The sequence below is a fragment of the Parambassis ranga genome, unplaced genomic scaffold (genome assembly GCF_900634625.1).
Source record: "Parambassis ranga unplaced genomic scaffold, fParRan2.1 scaffold_24_arrow_ctg1, whole genome shotgun sequence".
NCBI classification, from domain to species: domain Eukaryota; kingdom Metazoa; phylum Chordata; class Actinopteri; family Ambassidae; genus Parambassis; species Parambassis ranga.
The window spans coordinates 1,404,628-1,423,824 of NW_021144797.1; the positions used below are offsets into that span (position 1 = coordinate 1,404,628).

At 40.5% G+C, this 19,197-nt stretch overlaps 1 non-coding gene across 1 annotated transcript; it reads right to left on the reverse strand.

The window, feature by feature from the left end:
* Positions 1 to 11,724: 11,724 nt before the first annotated feature.
* Positions 11,725 to 11,796, reverse strand: trnaa-ugc (transfer RNA alanine (anticodon UGC)). Its single transcript has one exon. It is a non-coding gene; the product is annotated as a tRNA-Ala (tRNA).
* Positions 11,797 to 19,197: the final 7,401 nt, after the last annotated feature.

The window sequence follows — 19,197 nt, forward strand, 5'->3', positions numbered from 1 at the left end:
CAGTTACTGACGTAGCCACTCCGTCACACCCCAGCTGACACATGACCGCACCAGGTGGCTGCTGCTATGACAGATGGTGGTTGTCAACATTCCTCGTTAGTATAGTGGATAGTATCTCTGCCTGTCACGTGGAAGACCGGGGTTCGATTCCCCGACGGGGAGAAAGACTTTTACCAGCAGATAGGATGATACTGACCCTGTACATTGCTGCTGCAATAGAAAACATTTCCCAGTTTGGGATAAATAAAGTATTTGTTCTGTTCTGTTCTGTTCGTCTTGTGTCTTGTGAGCTTTAGATTATATTATTTCTTGGGCTCTGTGCTCTAAGAGTCTTAAAAATATGTGGTTTCCTTTATTTACAGTGGTGCATGTCATGTGACTTTACTCATGCAACATGTATGATAATGTTCTGTCTCCTCTCATTTCCAGACGTGCAGCCAAAAACATGTGCAGTGATGATATGTGACGGTATCATCATGGTCTCAGAGAGAAGAGCTGAGTGTGTCTGTTCTGATCTTTGTTGTGTCTCTTCTCCTCTGTAGTTTCCTGCTTGTTGCTCCTTCACACGCCCTCTGCTGGTGAGCTGCGTCATTACACACAACCTCAGCTGCTGTCAGACTGTATAATAACCACTTCTGATAGGAGCAATATTCACACACCACAGTGTACAACACATTATTTATTTATATTTGGATGGGACAATAACTGTTCTGAACTTGTAATCAGAGGTATGTAATGAAAACATTCAGGAGCTGTGGCAAGAACCCTTTTTGTCCCTTTTTTCTGCAGCAGGCGGTATAGCCAACAGAAAGATCCTCTGACTCCACACACTTGACATTGTTCTTAATCACATTGTCCTGCCTGTATGCTGTCCAAACAGATGTGAATGGATCCTCAATCTGGTCCAATACTGCCAACGCTTCCTTTTCAAGTTCACTTCCCTGATGTTGAAATACAGTTTGTAGCTGACTCCTCAGACTAGTCACCAACAGAGCTTGATATTGCTGCATTGCTGCCAAGACATCATTCACACCTCTGCAGAACAGACAAGAAATAAGAGCAAATTAAATACAAGCAGTCCATGTTTTTAATTTATTAGCATGCAATCTCTATTACAAAGTGTATTATATTAACATCAACACAATGATGCTATTTAACTCATTATTAAGGCATTCAAAGTACATTCAAATCCTAATTAGATAGCAGAGAGCAAATACAAGGAATTATTAAACATCACATCTCATAGAGAAATATGCTGCAGCTCATTGACTAATAGGGTCACTGTAAATGTATTTTTTATTTTCAATATATATACACAATATTTGAAACACAATGTTTTCAATTGCAGGCATCAGCCCAGATGTGCACCATTCAGTGAGAGTCAGGCTTGTCCTTGACATGCAGATAATCAACAGAGCCACAAATCAAAACAGATGTAATAATGTTGTATGTAGACAGACCTGTGAAAGATGGTGCTTTCTCTTGCAGTCAACATAACAGCAGTAGCTTGTCTGGTCAGACGGTTACACCTGATGTCCTCCTTAAAAAGAAAATCACTGTTCCTCCACACAAAACATGATGCTGTTATTAAACTGGACAGGACTCACCTCTGACTGACTTGATGCAGAGAGTCTACAGTCTATCGCATCTACTGGAGCTTTTTAGTATTTATTTTACCTTGTGCTTCATCAACTTCTACCATTGTGCACAGTATAAAATCAATAGAAAAAACATCAAAATGTATGATTTTGTAAATAAATAGAGTAGTTTGATTATAAATATGTATATGTATAATACATATTATACATATTACACAGGAGCTGACGGAGCGACTGCGGCGGCTGCAAGTCGAACGAGAGAGTCTTGAATCCAAAATGGAGGCAGAGAAACACGTGATGCGAGCGCAACTTCGTGACCTGATGGACAAGCACCAGGCGGAGGTGCGGCGTATGGCCGAGCCACCATCTCCTGTCATTGTATGACACTGCTTGTGCAGCAGCCGTAACGAATTTCCCTCTGGGATTAATACAGTATCTAAAAAAAAAATAAAATAAAATAAAAGTATTAAATAACAATGTTGATGATACAGCAGTATATCAAAGGGGTACTGGGAAACTCACTCTAAGCTTGAACTTGAAAACTTGAGAGCACTGCTTTGTGTCCATGTTCCTCCAGTTCTCCCTCAACAACATGACTGTAAGGAGGAATAGATCCTGTCTGACCAGCAGATCTGTAACCAGGAAAAAAAATCCAGTCTGGACCATTTTGAACCGATTGTCATCCAATACAAAGAAGAGATCAACCATCAGGACCCACTGCTGACACCTAAGATAAAGTTACACAGAACAGGTATGTGAAACTGCAAACAAGCAGTGATTCCAGTGACTCATGCAGGATCCTACTCAGTTCTGTGCAACGTTTATATTAAGCTCAATGATCAAAACTGTGAAACATGTTTTCTTGTTTCTTCTAACCCTTTAGATCTCACTCAACACAATTTTAAGGAGAAAGGGCTGATTCTAGCTGACCAGCAGCTCTGTAACCAGAACAGAAACCACAGCCTGGATTGGGAGGAACCAGAGCTCCCACAGGTTAGAAAGGAACCGCATGTTCTCTGCAGCAGTCATGAGGAAGAGCAGCATGAACTGAGAGAGGAGACTGAGCCCTCTATATTGACTGTTGCTAATGAAAGGAACTAGAACCAAGCTGTGACAGGATTGTCTCTCACAACTCTCCTCCAGGAAAAAAATCTGTAAAATGTAAACTTGGTAGAAAAGGTGAGAAGCCATTTTCTTGCAGCACATGTGGCAAATGCTTTTGTCGAAATAATGATTTAACTATTCACATGAGAACCCACACAGGGGAGAAACCATATTCTTGCAAAACATGTGGCAGGTGTTTTAGTCAATATAGCAATTTAACTACTCACATGAGAACCCACACAGGTGAGAAACCACATTCTTGCAAAACATGTGACAGGTGTTTTAGTCAATATAGCACTTTAACTACTCACATGAGAACCCACACAGGTGAGAAACCACATTCTTGCAAAACATGTGGCAGGTGTTTTAGTCGATATAGCCATTTAACTATTCACATGAGAACCCACACAGGTGAGAAACCACATTCTTGCAAAACATGTGGCAGGTGTTTTCGTCAATATAGCACTTTAACTGCCCACATGAGAACCCACACAGGTGAAAAGCCATTTTCTTGCAAAACATGTGACAAATGTTTCAGTCAAAAACGTTACTTAACTGTCCATATGAGAACTCACAGATGAGAAGCCATTATCTTGCAAATTATGGTGGAAATGTTTTAGACAAAATAGTGTTTTAATTGGCCACAAGAGAACCCACACAAATAAGTCAAATGTTTGCCAAACAGGTGTGACCAACTGAACTATTTGTTTGAAAATGTTCCTTGGTAGGTTTTATTTCTGTGTACTATTGAATGTGAACTGACAGCTGACACTGAGATCTGTCATGTTGATTTGTGTGTATGTCGAAAAAACATTTTTTTATGCAACCAGTTCAATAAATTGGTTTCCTGAATAAACTGAATAAGCATCTTGTTTGAAGACAAACTTTGACAAACACTTAAGGCCAGTTTTTGGAGTAGTTGTTTGGCTTCTCCATTGTACAGAACAGAGCATGCCTCACTGCACTGGACTGCATATATCCAGGGTGGCAGTAAAAAAGAGCAGTAAAAAGCAGCTTCCCTGAGGGGAAACTCAGTGATGCTGCAACCTCTGTTATACTGAATTTTTAATACTTTAATAATCCCAGAAGGGAAATTGCTTAAGGCTGCTGCCAAGCAGTGTCATACAATGACCAGCAAGGAGCACCACACTAGTGAATCTACTGGAGACAATGTGGGTAAAGGTCACACAACAATGACTAGAGAGAAGTTGGGATTGAACCACCAACCTTCCAGTTTTTGGACAACCCTGCTCTACCACTAAGCCACTGCTGATGTTGCCTTCCATTCAGGACTGCTGACGTGCCAGAATACTGACTGTTACTCCTGAATTCTGCGTATAATTCCGGAATACTGATGACTATCTTGGAATGCTGCTGCTTATTCCGGATTTCTGCCCTTCATTCTAGGACAAAAAAATTGAGAGCTTTGTGGCTCTGGCACAATGGATAGTGCATTGGACTTCTAGTTAAACACAGGAGAAGTGATTCAAAGGTTGTGGGTTCAAGTCCCACCAGAATCAATGTGCTGTTTAACTTCCTGTGCACTATCCTTTAGGGAGCTAATACACTGGTAGTTGTAATGTTTTCAAATGACATGGTGAGGGGGAGAAGAGAAGATCTCTCAGCTGACATTCAGTCACAGCTGCTGGATAGACTGCAATTATGTAAGAAATGTTCCTTTCAGTTGGATGAATCGACAGAGCAGAGCATCTCCAGTGCTGCTCAGTTCATAGTTTTGGTGTGCTATCCCTGGAAAGGAGATATTTTGGAATATTTTTGGTTGGCTGAGGAACAACATTGTCATCACAGAACTGAAGAAGCTACTTGTTGGAATGTCAGTCCCACTTAGGATTAAAATGTTGTGAGGGAAAGCCAACTCAACACAGCAAACACTCACGTTAGTGACCTGACCTGGTAAACCTGTGTTGTGTCTACTTATAATTGGCTGTTGGCAACAAACTGGGACTTGAACCTGGACCCTCAGATTAAAAGTCTGATGCTTCTAATACTTTACTAGTACACTTCATGTAGTGCAGTGAGTCCTGATTGACTTGCGATTGACCTTTTATACACTGAAAAAACGAACTCTAAAATGTACTAAATTACCTGTAACATTTTCTACTTAATAATATTAAAATCAAGAGAATACTAGAATTTCTTAAGTAAAAACATAAATATTTACTCATTTTTATCATGTAACAATCGAACTGTATGAAAAGAGTACGTTTTATTGTGTATTTGTGCATAGAATTTAACTAATTTGTATTCACTGCACATATACTATAAATATTGAGTAATCTTTAATCCAGAAGAGTAAGTAGCAGTTTGAATCCGAGCATGCTCAGTTGAACGACATTGTAACGGATGCTTAAAACTTCGCGCCGCGCATCGTCCTAACGTCCTCAAATTTTTTTCATGTCATAACGGTCCGTCCCCCGACACGTCTGCATGTTCATGAGTCACCTGCACAGCGCCACCTACAGGAAACCGAAAATAACTGCTTCTTGACAATTTTCATGTATGAATCAAATCTTTTTGGAGGTTTGATGCACAGACAGGTCTCCACTATTCTCATGGTGTCTTGCTCCACCTAGTGGACACATACAGTACTGCAGCTGATATAACTCCACCACAGATGCTCCTAAAATCCTCAAATTTTTTACATGTAATACAGACCCGACCCCGACCACGTGTGGACATCTGTGGACAGCGCCACCTACTGTAAACAGGAGGTTACTGCATACTAACAATTTTTACATATATTGACAGATTTGTTGCACTGACACATCTCTGCTTCTGTCTGCCGGCTTTTTCCCACCGCTGGCAAAATCGCAGCAGCTCATGGGGGGAGCGGGTGAGAGAAGGGACGGCGTAATGGGAAGGGGGCGGTCGCGCGGAGTGCGAGGGCCCGATCATCGCTGCTTGCAGCTTTATTGTGCTTGTGTTACCTCTTTTGCCGTTTGCATTTTTCCACCTGGTGTGTGATTTTGAGCTTTTGACTTTGGACTTGTCGCCCTCCCTGCCTTTTTAATAAAGACACTGCTTGAGTACTGCACCGCATACTGCATCTGTGTCCTCTTTCACGCTGAGCCCTGACATGGACTGTGCTTATTGTGCAAAATAATCTGGTCAGATCAACCAGAGGCATTTTGGCAGCGACAGCTCTCATGAGTTTAAAACATATGCAGCCTAGTATAATATTTAAATTTAATATTGCGCAGTGAGCAATATGTTAAAGCTAGTTTGCACATAATCAAGTATCATTACATAGTGTGGCAACTGAGCCATGTCGCACCGCTGCGACAGCGAGTGTGGTACTATGGCAGGCCGTGTTGTGAACATTATGTGCGGTCACTCTGAGGCTCCCAAGGTATGACTAGCCCCGTCCACACTGAGACTGCACAGTAAAACATGTCAGTGAGAAGTACAAAGATTAGTACTGCAGATTAAAACGAAGGAGCGAACGTGTTAAAAAACTACTACGTTACGTTATTGCCTCTGACAATAACGTGCCCCCCCCACCCCGTGCGCACCAGCTCTGTTGACGTGATTAAGTATCACTTGAATGTTAGCACAAGCTAGCTGCTAGCCTGCAGCCTCACCAAGCCTCACTGGAGCAGCTGTACAGACGCACACTTTGCAAGCAAGAGGTATTACGCAGCCCTGGGTCTGTTACTGTTTAGTTGTTCTACATGTACGTTAAGGCACGTTTGCAACAATAGCTGTAGTCATATTGTTTTCAGTGTTAAGCCTTTTGCACTGTTAGAAATAAAAGAATTTGGTCTTATAAATAGTATTAAAAAATGATTAATTCATTTTTAAACTTGTAATTAATTTGAGATTTTTTTTAATCTATTGACAGCACTAATTTAATCTGTAATCTGTGTTTGTGTCAACAGAGAGCTGAATAGCACCCTCTTGTAAAAACATTGTCATTCAGGTAGGTGGAAATCGGCTTAATGCAACATAAAGTGTTTGTAATATTGTTAAAACACACATGTGGTGTTCATTTACAGGGTGATGTCTTTTCTAACACAAGCCCAGGCAGTGGACAGCTGAGGTCTTGGGAGGACAGGCTGACTGGTTTCTGGTGTCTGCAGTGGTCTTACTGATCTTTGCAAATGTATGCTCTTCTCTTCACAGTTCGTGGCATATAAATAATGGTTTAGTATTGACACAAACATCTGTTCACAGCCCCAGAGGATTGAGATGAGACATGAGTCTGCTCTCTGGGGCCTCAGACTGTACCTTGGTGTAAAAGAAGAGGAACTTTTTAAAGATTGCCTGGTAAGTAAAGTGTTTAATGTTCCCAAACTGTCAGACATGATTTTCAAAAGCTGTTTTATTTTGGGTGCAAGTACAACCTTAGTTTAATAGAAATCTTCTAATCTCATCACTGTCCAGTTTGTTTGCAATTTTTCCCCAACTCTTTGTAATAGCTGTATTAACATTTTTCCACACGTATCTTTTGTAATGTGCAAGAGATCTGCATCCTTGATCCACACACCCTCCAATGGTGTTGTGTATCAAGATGTTCTATTTTTGTAGGGCCAGCTCATTGGAAAATAATTTTGACTTTGTTTAATGTGATCTAATCTTTATTCAATGATGCATGGATGGTTCCTGTCTGAAGAACAATAAGTTCTATTTTTAAATGTATGCATTTTAATTTGTGTTGTACATTGTATGCAGGTGGGCTGCTGGGTGGAAGACATGGAACACATCCTGAGGATCTTCATGTACCATGAAGCGGAAGGAGAGGATCCAGTGGAGGCCTCCATCCTTCTTGAAGGCAGGGGTGTAGTGGCGTGCATGTGTGCTCCTCATTGGGACTTATTTAAGCACTTAAGATTGTCTCAACCACTCCCCTACACATTTGAAGTCTTGCAGAACTGTCTTTAAGTAAGGTACTAATAGACTTATGTATTGTTACTGTTGTCAATCAGATATGTCTTGTGTCATACACACCATTTCATATTTTATGCTGAGGTCAAAACTAGTGATATCTTCTTATTTTTGGTAACTTTATGTTATTACAAGGAAACTGAAACATCAGCAGCCTTCAGTCCCATTGTCCTTTTTCTATGACCAGTCTAAATCAGTGGGTAAATGTTTTATAAATTGATATAAGTCATGCCACTGTGGCCACTGTTTCAATTATGGATGCTTAGATCTAATTGTTCAACACAAAAGTTTGGCCGTGTTTGTGTGTTGTGATTTGTCATTTACATTTATCAAATTCCTGCATCATTTTTTAATTACAGTGAGTAGAATTTGTAATTAATAAAATAAGAGAGAAATAAATAAATTCTACTTAGTTCTTTAACTAAAAGGTAAAATTTACTTACGGTTTTGATTAGATTAATCAAATAAATAATACTCAATTTTTTGAATAAAAATAACATATCAACTTAAATGCAATTAAGTAACATTTACTTAATATCTTCACAAAAGTAGGTTCTAAACTTACCAGTATTGAGTAAACTGTCCTTAAATCTACAAAGTAAGTCTTACTTATTATTGCAGCATTAAAATGTACTTGATGTGCAGATTTTTTTTAGTAAATCTTACAAGTCATTTCTTTCAGTGTAAAGACCATTTTTTGCTATTAAGATTAAACAAAGTATATGGGGCATTGTTTTGTCATTGCAGAAAATGTACCACATTGTCGTTTTGACAACACGGCAGAGGTAGAGGTGGTGCCCAGTTCATGGATTAAAGATGGGGTCTGTTGGAGGCCTCCATACAGGGCAGACGGTATCAACAAAGCTGTCAAAAACATGGAGGAGCCCCATAACACCTGGGATACATATAATGCCGGAGTGTTTTACACAGCAAGTATGTATAACTCGTAATAATAAACCAACGGTTATAAATCAGCAACATAATACTGAAGTTGAACTCCATTCTAAACAGATGATTACCATGAATCTGATCTGCAGTCAGAGGCAGAAGACGTCTCTGGCAGGCCAGTGAAAAGAAAGATCCGGTAGGAATTTTGAGAATTTGTTTTGTTAAAATTTGTTGTGCATATTTTATGAGCAACAGTTTCCTTTGGTTAAATTAATAACTTATTCATTTCTTTAAATACATCTACATTTTTTGGATTCCTCAAAATGTATGAATTGAAGCCTTCCAAACCTGAGGGACACATACAATCAATTACTCTGCTAAATCAATGTCACAGCTGCTTTTCATTAAACATGATTATGTAAACTTTGTCTTTGTTTCATTTTTTATATCCAAAGACCAAGCAGACAAATAATTGAAGAAGATAGTGAAGAGGAAATGGTTACTCCTAAAAGGAGACCTCTTCCCAAACCTCCCACTATTCAGAAGCCCCTTCAGCGGTACCGGGTGAGTGGAGGGTGTACGATCCTACCAAATGGTGGATCCTCCACTGACATCCCTGAATACCAGGTAAAGTTTAAATTCCACAATTCTTAGACTCATGTCATTCTTAAACTTTTATCCATATTTATTACTTTGTAACAAATAATTGATACTTACGCTAAATATTTTTATTATTCCAGTTTTAGTTAAATTGTAATGTGATTTAAAATAACATAATAAAGCAACTTAGTGTTTATGGTCACTTGTAAGCAGCCAAAACATGATTTTATATGAAAAGGAATATCAGTTGTCAGAGTTTAAAACCAATCAGATAAAAGGATTTATATCATGACTTGTATATTTGACTCTTAGCATGGCAGTTCCCTGGGATCTTCAATACACCACATTTCCCAGAAGCACACATTGACAGGGAGCTGATGGCAGGGCGATTGAGGCAGATAGGCCAGGGAAATGTGAGAGAGCTGTCAGGGCCACTACAGCAGCAGGGCCAGTCTGTCACAGAGGTAGATGCACCATCCATCTCATGTGCGGAGCGCCTCAAAACTTCCACCGTGTGTAGTGGAATGTGTGGATGTAAGAATTATTGAAATACATAGGAGGTTTCACTCAATGAATCAGTCAATAAATATATAAATAAATACACATACATACATGAACAAACCTATGACTCGTGGCTTATGTGTTTTGTTTGTTTCTGTCTGATATGTTTCAGCTGTTCTGCATGACATACTAGTGAAGCAGGAGATCATAATGGAGCAGCAGAAAAACATAGTGCCCATTTCCCTCTGCAGAATGTGGAGGCCTTAATGGCCCTGGAGAGGGAAATGGACACCTGTCCACAAATACAGACCGAATTGGTGAGTTACGTTTAAGCTCTTTAAGGTGAAGTAATGCAATAATGTGTGATTTCAAAATAATTCTAGTAATTTTCCATTGCTCTCCTTAGGCTATACCCTTGGATTGGTTGGGGGTGCCAGCCTCAAAGACACAGTTTTTCAAATTTTAAAGAGGGCCATGAAAAATGACCTTGCCAAAATGGTCAGCTGGAGGGGGGTTAATGGCAAGACTGCATTTGAGAAACTTCAGCTGAAAGCTGTTATCATTGGTGAATTCATCACTGTAATAGTGTCACTGGTGCCCTGCACTCTGCTCTTCCTGATGCTCTTTCTTTTTTGAAGCCCCCCTATACCAAATTCTCTTTCTGACTGAAATCTGATTCTAGGTATTCCTAGTCCTAGTTGTTGTGGTCAAGTCATTTTCCAGAATACACTTGTCTCGTCTTTCAAACGCTGAAAAATGACATACTGTTACTGTCACATACTGTTTATTGTCAGGGTTTTGTGAGGAGAGGACACAGTTGCAGAGAGCAGAGCAGTTTCAAAATTAAAAGCAGTCTTTTATTTAACGCCAGGAGGGCAAAAGGCAAAAAGTAACTAAAAATCACACTTGACGTGGAAAAGCCACTACAGGGCAAAAACAAACCTAAATCAAAACATGGCAAACAAAAGGCATGGCATAACCTGGTCACGTGGCTGTAGCATGGCAAGGCAGAGACGAAGACAAGACTAAAACACAATCCCCTTGGGTGACGACAAGACAAACTGGCAGAGAGTGCAGGGAAGACAAAGACTAAATACACAGGGACCAGGGAAGACAACGAGACACAGGTGACACACATGAGGGCAGGGCAGGTAATCAACGAGGAGGGAAAACACAGGAAGCAAAACTCAAGACAATACACAGGGAGGACAGGACTACCAAAGTAAAACAGGAAACACAAGACAAGACTAGACACTGACACAAACCCAGGGAAACAAAACACCAGGACTACAGGAAAATAACAATAACTAAACGCAGATCAAGCTAAAAACCCAAAACAAGGAAAACCAAAACCATAAATAAACACCAGGTCGTGACATTTATAGCTCAAAGAAGCATGGAGTTGTAAAATACATCTTCAAAGATTATAGTCACTGTTGCATAAAGAATGTGAATTAAAAAAGATTTGATTACGTTTTATTCCTAATATTTTTAGGGGTCCCAATAGTTGTGGCATGTTTTGTTAAAATATTTTTTCCCTTACAGTGCATTTTTCTCCCCAAATTAATTTGCTTACCTTGAATGATATAATTATATTTAAATTGTGGGACTAAGATAAACTCAGAAGATATTTTGCTAGTATCTGGGAGAATATTTAACACTGTAGGTTCATTACTGTATTATTACTGAACCCTAGGTCCATTGTCCTAGTTGGTCTGTGAACATTTCTAGGACACTTTATCAGTAGTGCACCTCAAGATCACCAGTGTTTCAGGCATTTAGTACACCCTTACACCCTTATGTTTACTTCCACTTTTCATCTTTTTTAAACAAGTGTGCCGCTAATTCAGGATGGTGTTGTAGCTACTTATATAACAAATTGAGTCATTCAGTTTGTTTTGTCTTTGTCTGTGTGTTGTCACTTTCAGATGCTGTGAGAAGAAACCCCACCTGCGCTGCTGCCACGGATGCAGACATCACAGCAGCAGTTAAGCGCTGGTTTTACTGGGCTAGGGATAGGGAGGGAGGGAGGGAAGAAAGGATGCAGTCTACTCAGAGTGAGGTTTAAAAAAGTGCTGAAGTGTAAACGAACAAATCTTCCAGCTGATAGAGAACTATAACATTCCTGTGGAGATGCTGGGGATTGAACCCAGGACCTCATACATGCAAAGCATGCGCTCTACCACTGAGCAACATCCCCCATGTTTGATGCACCAACAGCAGCTTGTCTTAAGATATCTCCACTCAGAATATGATGTGTATTTCTTAGATCAGCACGGCTCCAGTGACAGTGAGAGTTGTGTTTTCATTCATCAGCCCTGAGCCCTGAGCTCTGTAGGCCAGAGAAGTCCTCCTGCAGCCTGAACATAAACGGGGTCTGCTCGTACAGTTGATGGCTGTATGCACAGATTTTGAACCAGGTTTACTTGAAGCATAACAACATATTCCCTGTCACTGACATCTGTCATGTTGGATTGTAAACATGTGTACAAAAAATAAAAACACATTCATTTCAGTTTTTATTGGACCAGTGTAATGAATTGGCTCTTTAAGCATCTAGTCTCAAAAAGGTAGTCCCACTCGACCCTATCGAATGCCTTCTCTGCATCCATGGAGAGAAGGCATTCAGAATCAGCCTGACAGGGAGTGTATATAACATTAAACAGCCTACGAATACTAAAAAAAGAACGTCTGTCTTTAACTAAGCCAGTCTGATCAGCCGATATCACACTAGGTAAAACAACTTCTACACTACGGGCCAGTATTTTAGCCAGAATTTTATAATCACAATTTAAAAGTGAAATTGGCCTATAGGATGCACATTCCAAAGGGTTCTTACTTTTTTCATGAGCAATGTTATACAGGCTTGGTTCATAGTATCAGGAAGAGATCCTCTATTAAGAGACTCTGTGTATACATCTGCCAAGACAGGTGCCAGTTGTCCAGAAAAAGCAGCATAAAACTCACTAGGTAATCCATCTGGGCCTGGGGATTTCCGAGGTTGTAATGATTTAATTGCCGCCACAACCTCCTGCTGCGAAATAGGCGCATCCAGGGCAGAAACCTGATCCTGAGATAATAATGGAATGTGCAAATCTTTGAAACAATTAGAAAGAAGATCAGGGTTACAGGATTTATCAGAACTGTACAATTCATTGTAGTAGTGTCTGAAGGAATCATTTATTCCTTGCTGATCAGCGATGATTTCACCAGCCTGAGATGTCACCCCATTGATCATCTGCTCCGCTCTGGCACCTCTTAGCTGTCTCGCCAGAACCTCTCCTACCTTGTTGCCATGCTCATAAAAGTTACTTCTGTTCTTTAACAGCAAATATTCTATAGGTTGAGATGTTAGTATATCATATTCTGCACCAAGCTGAAGTCGTTGTTTGTATAGATCAGGAGAAGGACTTTGTGAATGTCTGTTATCCAAGTCAGCTATTTGTCTTTCCAGCTCCATTTGTTTTAATTCAGACTCTCTTTTCTTTTTAGCCACAAAAGATATTACCTGGCCTCTCAAGTATGCCTTAAGGGCTTCCCAAACAGTCAAAACAGAAACATCTGGTGTCATATTAATATCTGAATATAAGGAAATTTGATCTGAAAGAAAACGCACAAATTCTTCATCCGATAATAAGATTGAGTTAAACCTCCAGATTTGAGTGGGAGTCCTGGTGTCAGTGATATTCAATTTGAGTAGAAGAGGGGCATGATCAGAAACTACTATAGGTTGATATTCACATGAAAGAATATCTGAAGAAAAAATAGTCAATTCTACTGTACGTTTGATGAGCATGGGAGAAAAAAGAATATTTCCTGTCCTGTGGATGAAAAAAACGCCAGATGTCTGAGATACCATAGTTTGAAAGAAATGTCTCTAGACAAGAGGCAGATTTTGATACGGGATAACCAGGCCTAACCGATGACCGATCCATCCCTGGGTCCAGACACAGATTCAAATCTCCCCCCATAATGAGCAGGTGTGAATTTAAAGGGATCAATTTAATGATGCGGGAGAAAAACTGTGGGTCATCAAAATTTGGAGCATATATATATATATATATTAGCTAAAATAACTTTGAGATTAAAGAGTTTGCCAGTCACAATAACATAACGGCCATTTGAGTCTGCTAGTGTTGTAGAAGGCGTGAAAGAAACATCCTTATGTATCAATATTGCAACACCCCGAGCTTTCCCTTGAAAGTTTGAGTGAAATAGCTGACCCACCCACCCACATTTAAGACGAGCATTATCCAAACTCCTGAGATGTGTTTCTTGGATAAAAGCAATTCCTGCACCCAAATGTTTCAGATGAGTAAGAGCCTATTTCCTCTTAACAGGATGATTAAAACCATAAAAAAATAAGTCTGTCAAATATAAAGTTCTAGGACAGAAATAGTAAGCCCAAATTAAATCTGTCTTCAGCCCTGAAGGTCAGCAATGACGAGCCGCTGACCTGCCAGGAGCAGATCTTGTCAGGATCTTCAAGGGTGTTGATGAGATTGTCCCAATCAGTGTGTGGAACACTCATCTGTTGGAAACAGTGAAGCCACTCATCTACCATGGCTGACCTGTACTCACTGAAATAAAATACAAAGAAATGCTGCTGTGGCCATCACAAATATATTCAATTATGCAGGCACATGGACAGAGACAAAGGCATACATTGAAATATGCACATATACTGTAGAGAAACATTTTCAATATGCCACACTAAGGTACAACAAACTTACAGTAAAGGGTCCCAGGTATACTATGTATCCAGCAGATAGAAGCATATCACCTGCTACATTATTGGCCATCCACATGTCCATATCCACATGTTGGACTGTTTCCTCCCAACGCACTTCCCAACGCAGATCATCATGATGAAAAAATTCAATAATTGTATGACTTGTATAAAGTTATTGTGTAGAGTATTTAGAGTAGATATTTGTACCCTGACTGCTATTAGGTACCAGGATGAGATGCCAGGGAGGTCCTAAGCCCACGTGGAGGTCACACACACTGAGCCTCATTTTGACATTGACAATTTCCACTCAAGTTGGATCAGCCTGTAATGTGATTTTCCACTTTTATTTTGTGTATGGTTCCAAATCCAGATCTCCATAGATGAATAATTTTAATTTACATTGATCATTCTTATGTTATTTTGTTGTCAACATATTCTACTTGAATGAAGATTTTCACCTGGAATATTTCATTCATTAAGATCTAGGAGGTGTTATTTTAGTGTTCCCTTTATGTTTTTGAGCAGTACTAACCTTGTTAACATTTTACACATACATTACATTTAACTGGTTTACGTTTATAGAATGTACTTCACTGTAAACAGCGTACCACTATGTGTATACAGTATCTGTGTAGTTTCACTTTTTTCTGCTCCTGTGTGTCGTGTTCCTGAATCCTTATCAAATTTCATCGCTCTTTCTGACCTTGTCTGCTCGGTCGAGGCGCGCCTCATACAGTTGATACTTGCTGTCAAGCTCTTTCTTCTTAGCCAAACTGTCCTGGTACTTGGCCTGCAAATCAGCAATAGCCCCCTCCAAATCTGCCAGCTTTTTTCTGCCATCATCCAGAATGCGCTGGGTTTCTGCTAATTCCTTCTGAGCCTTCTGGAGTGCTTGCTGGAAGAAAATTTACATTTTAATGATTAAATAAAGAATACTGAGGTACGGCTGGGTAAATGGGATGATGGCTCAAGTGTGTATTGTAGATTTTTTACCTGTTTATGTTTCAGATGAATAAGAGCCTTTTTCCTCTTAACAGGATGGTTCAGACCCTTAACATTCCAGGTAACAGTATTCAAGGGGCTTACCATAATAACTGAATCAATAATAAAAATGAGAGAAACTCAGTGATCAACATGCAACATTATATTAAACCAATCAAATTATCCTGGCTGGAGGAATAGAAAAAAAATATACATACAAAGCTCGGCTCTTTAGCAGAAACAGTGAGATACAGAACCGCCCTCCCAAAGCCCAGGTCAAACTAGCTGCCAAAATATACAGCACACCTCCCTTATCTAACTGTAACACTTCCATATTGTTACCTACCTAAATACCCACTCCCTTCCTGCTGAACAAATACGGGTACAAAATAACCCACCACACAGGTAAACCACCACTGCGGAGTTACAGTGAAGATTTGGACGTAAACATTCGCCATCACGTAATAAACGTTATTAAAAACAGAAAGAAAGAGACTAACGCGCTAAGCATAAACAGTCCAGATACTCCCTGAAGCTGTAGCGGTTACATGAGATTACGCTTGACGTTCAGAGAGAGTCTTTAAAGTCTTTAATAAACTTTTCAGCCTCTGCCACGGAGTTCAATGCCACCCGAGTACCATCAGGTTTGACAATACGGAGCCGCGCAGGAAACAGCAGTGAAGGCTTGAGTCCCATCTTGTACAAAGTAGCCATTATGGACCTGTATTCCCTTCTTTGAGTAACCACTTCTGGGCTGTAGTCTTCATAGATCCTAAACGGGTTAGACTGGTACTTCAGCTCGCCCCTTTACTTGGCTCCCGCACCACCACTTCTTTGTTTTGGTACCGATGAAAGCAAATGATGACAGGCCGAGCTCGGGGGCCGGGTTTGGGGGCAAGGCTACGGTGTGCACGGTCCAGTTCCGGTGCAGAAGGGAAAATGTCCTTTCCAAAAACCTCCTGTAATAGCTGGCAAAAAAGGCCGTAGGTTGTGGACCCTCAATCCCCTCAGGCAGACCAACGAGACGGACATTCCTCCTATTCCTCCCCTCAAGCTGGGTTAGTTTAGCCTTCAATTTGTCATTTTCAGCCTTTAGCCCCTCACAACAGTTTTCAACCTTTTCCAAACGTAGCTGGAACAGGTCGGCATTTTCTGAAAATGAAACCAGGCGCTGGCCATGACCAGTGCCCATGATGAGCTTCCCTGTGTTCGGCTAGCGATGCTACCAAGTCAGCTTTGCTAATGGCGGCCTCAGGCTCGGCCCTTTCACTCGATTTAGAAGGTTTAGGTGGCATGGCGAAACGATGAAACGACCCACTGCTGCGTAGAGTCAGGAGGTATACTTATGTATACATATATAAAAACAGATGGTCTGACGAGAAGAAAAGTAAGCCGGTGGGTTATAAAGGTAGTCAAAAATGTCCGCCAAACCGGAAGCCCCCTCAAAATCATATATTTGGTCATGTTAACCTAGATTTGATTTCTGACTTTAGTAGGCCAATTCCATGTTTTAGACAAGGTCAATGCTAATTGATAAAGCAATTCTGTAACAAAACAACTTTCCAGCTCAATCAAATGATAAAATTAATTTACCTCTGAATCGCTGGGCCTCCTCCTCTGTCACATTTAATCCACTTTCCTGAAGCTTTTGAAGGAGCTCCTCTGTAGAGAGCTCCAACTCGAATTTGAGCGCGAACTGGTGAGGGCGATTAAGACCTCTCGTTGGTGCGCGTGCATATGCTGCTGCATAAGGAACGCGCTTGTGTGAGCCGTTATTGGTCACATGGTCATTGGTCACATCATTGTGATTCAACCCTCTAATATTATTTCAAGGATACATTTTTGAAATTGGGCTTTTTACTGTAAAATTTTAATAGGTTCTGTAGCTGGGTTCAGCTTAAATATTAGTAATGTGTGATACCACTGATTTTCTTTATTTTATTTTTGTGTGACTAAATTTTGTCCAACCACATCACCTACATTTTGGAAATTGGGATTAATATTGGAAATTTAGGATTAAAAATAAGAGTGTGAACAAACTAAATTTCCCAGTTCTGGTGCACAAACCATACAGTCCCCCAACTGTCACTGACAGCTTCACCTTGTCATTGTACCCCTGTTTGTGGAAAAAATGGTACAGATGTCGACCATTGATCATTTTGGATCTTAAATGTACCATTTTGACACAAAAGGGTACATTTAAGTACCATGGGAAACAGCTTGGAACCTGTGATGGTAAATCATCGGCAGTTGTACCTTAGGGAACAAAAATGGACCTCAGTTGTACCCTTTTTTCTGACAGTGTACAGGCAGACCAGAAACCCTCTCACCAAGGAAATCAAGGTGGCAAAAAGGGTTAGGAAAAAGGGAATACTCAGAAGAGTTGAAAAACAGCTTTTCTGCTAACGACCATGCATCAGTGTGGAGATCACAAACCACAGGAGACAACCTCCCCCACTGCTGGCGACCTCAAGACTTTCTACTGCAGGTTTGAGAGGGACCACTTCACACCCCTAACCTGTACCACAATGACCCCACTCGGCAGCACCCCATCAGGGACCACCATCCCATCACAACCACCAACACAATGAACCCACTCTGCAGCATCTCCATCATAATGACCACCAGAACGACTCCACTCAGCAGCAGCAACCCCAACAGCCATCAGTGCCTCCTCAGTGGTTTCTATGGTAACCAAACAGAATCTCATTTAAAAGGTTACAATTCCACCACTGTTTCTTCAGTGACCAATGAAAATACAAAACCATAATTCATTCACTGAAGTGAGAACAGGAAGGCCTTTCTGTGATCTGGATTTTATCTGAATCACAGTGAAATGATGATCCTGGAAACTAAACAAACAGCCAAAATAATAAAAATAAGTGTCCAGAGAAAGTCTAACATAATAATCCAAAATACAGGCTGCTATGTCAAAAACATTCTCACATGATATAGTTATATAAATGCATCAGCAAAACACTGCAAAAAGATCAGCAAGAACAAAGAACAGAGGGCCAAAAGGAACAAACTCAGCAGAGGCTGCAGGAGGACTTCTCTGGCCTCCAGAGCTCAGCTCTGGTCCTCTGGTTCCAGCCTTGGTCCTCCACTCACTGTGATCCTTTGTTGTACCAGGTGTAAGATTAAGATTAAGATTAAGAAACCTTTATTAGTCCCACAATGGGGAAATTGCATTTTTGCAACGGCATACAGACAGCAAGGGATAAGTTAAGAGAAAGATATATACATTATAAAATAGACTACCACTAAAAAGATATATACATTATAAACAGTTTACATATTAACAGTTATTGCACAGGTGAGTGGAGGTAGAAGTGGTTTATAAACTGTACAGAGTGCAACTAAATAAATAACAGTAAAATAAAAGCACACTGTGGTGTGTGAGTATTGCACCTATCAGAAGTGTTTATTATAGAGTCTGACAGCAGCAGGAAGGAAAGACCTTTTGTATCTCTCCTTCACACACCGAGGGTGGAGCAGTCTGCCACTGAAGCTGCTCTGCAGGGCTGACAGGGTGTCCTGCAGGGGGTGGGACTCATTGTCTAGCATGGATGTCAGTTTTGCCAGAACCCTCCTGTGTAGTTTTGGTGGCTACACATGTGTTCAGAAACTGTTCTGTTGTAGCAGCTGAGCTTTACTCCAATCCACCGTCACCACAAACACTTTCCCCTCTGTTCTTCTTCTTCCTCTGCCTCTTCTTCTTCTTCTGTGGTGTTTTCTGGCAGCTGACATCCACACAGTGACATTTCTGCCTCCTCCTGTCTTCAGTCAGACTGTTTCTCTCACAGTCTGTAGAGAGAAGCTGACATTGTTGCACTGATTAACCTCAACCACACACACCTGTGTGAGCCGCACCATCATTCTAACAGT